Raw genomic sequence first — 7728 nt, 5'->3', positions numbered from 1 at the left:
AGCTGCTAAACAGCATGAGAAAATAATGAAGACAAATGAATTTTTGTGCGTCACTTTATATTTTTCCTTATCATCACCGAAGTATAATTGTAGCCTCAGACTTTATGGTTACGAGATTATATAAACTAGGATACGAAACAAATAGGTCTCATCAAAATAATGATTTTAGACTCCACATATGTTTGAACGAAATTCGTTTCAGACAAGATGGAAGTACTTTCCACTGTCCGTCCGTCTGTATCTCTGTTTGTCTGGCAGGTTGTTTTGTCCAAATTAAAATTAAGTTATATCGGTACCTCTGCCATAAAAGTTAAAAAGTGTTGACTAAAATGGTCGAAGGGACTAACCGATTCAGTCTAAAATCGAACCTAGTATGGACTACCTAGGTCCACTCGCAAAAGTACATCAAGTTCCAAGAGAATTTTTTTGGACAACATCTTCAGGTCCCTCATACAAGTCAAACATAACTGCAGTTTAAAGATTGTTCGAGGATCCTTTGGACATTTTGTAGTTTTGTTACCAGCGATATCCTATTTTTCGTGGACAAGGTCATGCTTCCTGACAACAATGTAAATACTACGGTGACCAACTAAAATAGCTTATGGGCGTGATAACTATCGAGAGGAGTGTCTCTCAAAATAAGATCCGTTTCCAAAATTAATTATCTTATTATTAGCGAATAATTATGTGGGGTTCAATAAGGATCGATTGTTATTTGTCAAAACTATATAGAACTAAGTCCATCAAAGTATTTGTCATCGAGTCCAAAAACTTCTAATCGTACAATTAAGAAGAACAAAAATTGTAACGCTTCTTTTGTAACATTATATTAAAAGTAAAAATAATCCTGGAATCAGACTCTATCTCCTCCGGTAAATAACATTGTGCAACATTTTTAAGGTAATCTTGTGCAAACAATTTGAAGTGAGGATTTTGTGAAAGTACAGACCCAAAATACAAAAGCCCTAGTTGCGTTTTGTTGAGTCAGATCCAGGTCGGATTATCCAACCTTGTTAAATATTGACTTTTTAAAGCAACTCGGGTCTATATCTCTGAAACCAATGAAAATCTTCTTCTGACCTCTGAAGCAAATTTGTAGATAATAGATAAGGTCAGACCAAGGCAAATGTATATAAGGAAAAATTAAGAAAAAGAAGAAAATTAATTGTTAAAAATAAATATTGATTTGCAAATCCTCTAAAATAGAACAAATTTGAATCAAAATGAAAATATAAAGAATACAGAACTGTCGTAATTCATTGTTATTACACGTTTACGGTGAAAAGAATAATTTTATAGTAGCAAATTTCGAAGTTTCAAATTTCATGAGTAGACCCAAATACATTTTGAAAACTAAATTTGCAAAAAAGAAAGAATACAGCAGGTTGTCACTTCTACCTTGGCCTTGGGCCAGACTAAAATATTTGGAGAAATAATGAACTGAAAAAAGTACATTTATTGCCTCAAATGTTATAATATATCTAAAAATTCGATAATTTGTATACATTTCGCACCATATCTCCAAAACTGTTAAATTTTTCTTAATCAATAAACATATCAACGACAGACGATATTCTTAAAAATTAAGCTAAGATCATCGAAATAGTGAAAATCTTGCTATAGCAGAGATAACGGCAATTCTTTGTGTTTGTAAAATTTTGCGATAAACCATAACTTGAACCTATATGATTATATTCTATTTTCAATTTTAAATATCCTACTCTGTAAATATTTAAAATTGTATCCTAAATATTATGAATTCTTTCTATTGAATTTATATGCTATGTATCAATATTTCATATAAAATTCGTAAAATCAAATTTTTTGGCTCATTTTAAAGTACATGTAGAAAAGAATATGTGTTAAAATCTCCAGTCCATCGGACAAAAATTTACCGAGATATGAGCTTTCGAAGGGAAACATTTATTGTGTTTTGTATGTACGTAGCATAGAAACTAAAAACGTCTTTTCCTCGAAGAGGCACTTTTGAAAGCGGTGTCCACTGTAGCTCGAAAACGGATGCTCCGGTCTTTATATGTTTTTGTTAGACTATTATACACATAAAGCATGTGATTAACCGAGATAGTCTCTAAAAAACTGCTGACGGAGTCCAACCAAAATATCAATTTTTTACAGTTTTTTATTTTTGTTAAAATCGAAATTTCGATGTTAACTTTTCAAAATTTTTAAAAATTTATTTTTTTTAATTCCGTTTCGATTATTAGGTTCGTAATGATCCCACAAAAATATATACTGATCGAGTATAAACATTCTTTTTCAAAGTACAGTGGGTACCGTAAACTGCTTTAGTAAAAACACTGCTTTATAGGCGGGCATTTGTCAGAAAGATTTAAAAAAATAAATAAATAGAATGTAACTCAAGGTTTAATAGATTTCTTAAACAAATGCATGAAAATGGATTCTTATATGTGGCCATAACCCATTAAAATGACTTTACGTAACGCTACACAACATTTTTTAATTTCATGATTTTTGGTCAAGTTGGGCCCCCCCCGAAATGAAATCCTGCGTACGTCCCTGTTCTATACACAGGGGACCTTTCATATGTCTTCTAGGTCTTCTATACAAAGAAGACCTTTCAAAGGTCTTTTATCCACTAAAGTCCTTTCAATGGTTTTCTATACACAGGAGACCTTTCAAAGGTCTTCTATACACATAGGTATTGAAGACCTCTCAATACAAAGAAGACATTTCAAAGTTCTTCTAGACGCAGAAGACCTTTGAATGGCGTTCTATCATAGAAGACCTTTCATAAGTCTCCTATAAACGGAAGACCTTTCAAAGGTGTTCTATACACAGAAAACCTTTCATAGGTCATCTATAAACGGAACAACTTTCATAGGTCTTCTATACACAGAAGACCTTTCATATGTCTCCTATACACAGAAGACCTTTCAAAGCTTTTCTATACGCAGAAGACCTTTCATAGGTCTTTCAAAGGTCTTCTATTCATAGAAGACCTTTCATAGGTCTTTCAAAGGTCTACTATACACAGAAGACCTTTCATAAGTCTTCTATACGTAGAAGACCTTTCAAAAGTCTTCTATACACAGAAGACCTTTCTTAGGCCTTCTATACAAAGAAGACCTTTCGGAGGTCCTCTATGTACAGAAGACCTTTCATAGGTCTTTCAAAGGTCTTCTATACACAGAAGAACTTTCATAGGTCTTCTATAGACATAAGACCTTTTATACGCAAAATACCTTTCAAAGGTCTTCTATACACAGAAGACTTCTCATAGGTCTTCTATACACAGAAGACCTTTCAGAGGTCTTCTATACGCACATGACTTTCATAGGTCTTTCAAAGGTCTTCTATACGCAGAAGACCTTTCCAAGGTCTTCTATACACAGAAGACTTCTCATAGGTCTTCTATACACAAAAGACCTTTCAGAGGTCTTCTAAACGCAGAAGACTTTTAATAGGTCTTTCAAAGGTCTTCTATACACGGAAGAACTTTCTTAGGTCTTCTATTCACAGAAGATCTTTCAAAGGTCTTCTATACACAGGAGACCTTTCAAAGGTTTCCTATACACAGAAGACCGTTCAGAGGTCTTCTATATACAGAAGATCTTTCAGAGGTCTTCTACACACAGAAGACCTTTCTAAGGTCTTCCCTTCACAGAAGACTATTCAAAGGTCTTCTCTTCACAGAAGACTATTCAAAGGTCTTCTGTTTATAAAAGACCCCTCAAAGGTTTTCTATACACAAAAGACCTATCAGAGGTCTTCTATACATAGAAGACCTTTCGTAGGTCTCCTATACACAGAAGACCTTTCATAGCTCTTCTATACCCAGAAGGCCTATCAAATATACAGAAGACCTTTCCAAAGTCTTCCGAACACAGAAGACTTTTCAAAGGTCTTCCTTACACAGAAGACCCTTCAACTGTCTTCTATACACAGAAGACCTTTCAAAGGTATTCTATCATAGAATACCTTTCAAATGTGTTTTATAAACAGAAGACCTTTCAAAGGTATTCTATCATAGAATACCTTGCAAAGTTCTTCTATACACAGAAGACTTTCAAAGGTCTTCTACACACAGAAGACCGTTTTAAGGTCTTTATACACAGAAGACATTTAAAGGTATTCTATAGACAGAAGACTTTTTAAAGGTCTTCTATATACTGAAGATGTGTCAAAGGTCTTCTATATACGGAAGACCTTTTAAAGGTTATTTATAGTACAATGTCGTAAGCAAGAAATATCTTCCATAGAAAATATTCAATGAATTCAACTCCACGTTTCAAAGTAGTTGTTACCTTGTTAAGAACAACGACCTTTCATCAACCATCTACATGCAAATTTGTTTATTCGCTCGCACACACAACTTCGTGTAATATATCTAAGTGCAAACTTTGGCAGATGGAGGCGAGAAATATCGATGATATTAAATAACGCGCCACAATGAGATATCATTACTGTCAACATGCATCCAACATCGCGTATCGTAATCGCAATTGTCGTCACAGTCAGTCAGCAATCCACAGATGCTGCTGCTGCAGACAGCCTCATCCAAACGTCAGTAAGACATTTTCCCACAATGATTGGAGTGCGCCGGTGGCTTGTCATTGTAACACACACACCTTGATTTTGTCACAATGTTTCACAGACAGTTTTGATGGTGGTTTGAAGACATTGAATGCTACTGTATCTTATTTTACCGCAGAATTATAAAAAAATGTTGAACAAAATATAAGTGTTATTGAAATTAATTGTAAAAAGGTAGCAGCTAACAAAAAGGGAAATACACTCGAATAAAAATGTGTGGTGAAGTTGAATTAATAAATATCCTCAATTTGTTACGAAACAAAAAAGAGAAACATGTTATATATTGGTTTTCGTGGCAAATTGAATGTCTCTAACTCTTATCCTTCTCGTACTTATTGTGGAAAAAGTACAAAAACTGCTTCAAAGACCATGAAGGCTACAATTTCGGAATTAAGGTATTTAAAAACAATCCTCAACGGATTTGACTTAGGATATATCATCCCAGAAACAGCCTACAGCTGCTGGAAATTGAGTTATGTATATAAGTTTCTAATCTTGCAATAAAGGGTCACAGACCCAAAATTCATCACGCCACAAGTCAATAGTTAGACTTACGGAGAAAATTTTTTACAAAAACCAAATTTATGAGCGGCCATTATACAAAGCCTTATTTAAAGCTTAAAACCCTATTGAGTTAAACATTGATATTCAAACTACAACTTGAAAACAAAGGCCGCTCCACCGGCAAACCAGCTGATATCAATACCATTCGTCCATCCAATCGAAAGAGTACAATGCAAGCGACTGTGTCTACGCTTACCAGTTCAGCGATACCTGATTGTTCAGAAAGTAACACAGACTTATACGGCAGCAGTACAGATAGTCCTTGAGAGGAGAACAATGCAGCATGAATGAGCAAAAGGAAGCATAACTAAACAGGCATTGCAAGAGGGTTTGTTATTAGTTCAAAGAAAAGGTATGGTGAGAGCATTGAAGCCAATGTCGGTCAGGTAAGCACGCTTTATCTGGAGAAGTGGAGCCAATGTGCATGCTCGGCAAATACCTTGACAGCGTTGAATATCAAGCCGTGGTTGGTTAGCTACGCTCAAATTAAAAGATGGGAAAGTTCAAACAATCGCAGAAGAACACCATAATGTGTGTTCAGCCTGTGGGGATCAATTGTGATGATTCATACCGATTCAACAATCGTGAATATCGGCAAAATTATAGGCTTTAAGTTTGACTGCAGCAAATGTTTATCATATGCCAGCGCCATGTGCTGGATGGCGTTCTTCGCGTTCTCATGGAAGATGAGGCCCATGCACAGTGCTGGGACTTACATGGGAAGGTGTGACAAAAATACTTCTAGATAATATATCGACCTGACATTTTTATTAATGGGACCTAGTGGCCTAAAAACACTCTAACAAAAATATTCCTACGTCCAACATTCCGTGTGGTTCCCATGTAACGAATCATCCTGTATTGAAGTATTTTACCGTTACCAACACATTGTTGAACCGAATTTGCTGTAATCCGGTACCAGGCGTTCATACTGCATAGTAAACCTTTCCGCGAAAAATTGCCAGTAAAAATAATTTACGTGGAAGCTCTGTAGCCATCAATGTCGAAAAAAGTGTGAAAATTAGTTGAAGCCAACAAATTTTTTTCCTTTCCGATTTCTTGCTTAATCTTACATTTCATGGACCTATTCTAAAACAAAGAATCAAAGAATACTCCATGGACAACATGATGCGAGTGTATGATTTTTTGATTTATTTACTGCATTTATCAACAATTGGTGGTGACATTTTGAAGCCTGAATTTCGGGATTTAATACCTTAATTAATCTTATATATTTAGAAAAATGTGTATAAATAAAAACACAAAATTCATCTCTATTGGATCGATGGAATGGGTTCAAATTCTGATGAAAAGATCGGATATTTCACGACTTCCTTCGCATGGGTTCAAATGCTGATGAAAAGATCGGATCTTTCACGATTTCCTTTGCATTGGTTGAAATGCTAATGAAAAGATCGGATATTTCACGACTTTCAATGAACCAATGCAAAAGATGCCATGAAATCACGTCATCGCATGGAACCCCTTCCTTCAAATTTTGCTGGGATATTAACATATCCTTATTAAAAATAATATTTTTTCCAAGTCTGGTACCTATTTCGTTGAGTATATTTCCAGATGTAGAGAAAAAACTCTCACTCGTTGTTGAACTGACGGATATAGCCAAAACTTTCGTAGCTAATTGTTTTAACAATTTTAGATCGTGATGATCTTCTGGTCATGTTTTAGATGGCAAAAGTATCAGGCTTACCAGACTACAAAGACGAAGAAAATAATTGTACGAAGACTGCAACTTGTGTATTTTTTGGTCGGTTTTATATTCTTTTTGACCTTGCTGTTCGATTTTCATGTTTAATACGATTTCTTCACACGACTTTATGATATCTTCGTAGTTAGCACGGTCGTGACACATAGTGCAGATCGTGCTAAATCGTGCCGCGCAAAATCGTGTCGAACAAAAAACACGATCACGCGCGGCAAAAAAAAAAAAAATATTCTGACATTTGAGTTTCGTTCGTAGCAGTAACAACACCTCCCAGTGGTGTCACCTAGGGAACTGCCTTTAACACACGTTAAAGGTAGTGAGCTAACATGTGCCGCGCGTTCACCCATAAGAACGTTAAAAACTTGGGTTTGGGCGTCGGGTTAGTAACCCTCCCCTAGAAGAAACATATGACCGTTGCCCTGCCCATGACATTAAAATCATTTTAGGCGATTTTAATGCCAAAATTAGAAAGGAGAATATCTTTGGCCCAGCAGTCGGGAAATTCAGTCTCCACAGTGAAACATCTGACAATGGTATGAGGCTGATAGACTTTGCAGCTGCAAAAAACATGGTAGTTAGCAGTACCAGATTTAATCATCTCGATATTCATAAGGGCACCTGGCTGTCTCCAGATCAGAAATCTAGAAATCAAATTGATCATGTTGTGATAGATGGAAGACATTCATCGAGCGTGTTGGATGTACGATCGTTCCGAGGCGCAAACATTGATTCGGACCACTACCTTGTTGCAGCAAAGGTACGCACCCGCTTAAACGTGGCAAACAAAATACGAACAGACACAACACGAAAGTTAGACATCGGTAAGCTGCAATCACAACAGATAGCCACAGCATATTCCACTC

The 7728-nt window shown here is 35.8% G+C and overlaps 1 non-coding gene across 1 annotated transcript; it reads right to left on the bottom strand.

The window, feature by feature from the left end:
* Positions 1-3681: 3681 nt before the first annotated feature.
* On the bottom strand, positions 3682-3799 carry LOC141400225 (small nucleolar RNA SNORA11). The gene has a single exon (XR_012412116.1). It is a non-coding gene; the product is annotated as a small nucleolar RNA SNORA11 (small nucleolar RNA).
* Between the last annotated feature and the right edge of the window lie 3929 nt (positions 3800-7728).

Source organism: Musca autumnalis, unplaced genomic scaffold, assembly GCF_047663935.1.
Source record: "Musca autumnalis isolate F117 unplaced genomic scaffold, ASM4766393v1 scaffold_3, whole genome shotgun sequence".
In the NCBI taxonomy this organism is placed as follows: Eukaryota; Metazoa; Arthropoda; class Insecta; order Diptera; family Muscidae; genus Musca; species Musca autumnalis.
This window is presented reverse-complemented; position numbering and strand designations above follow the sequence as displayed.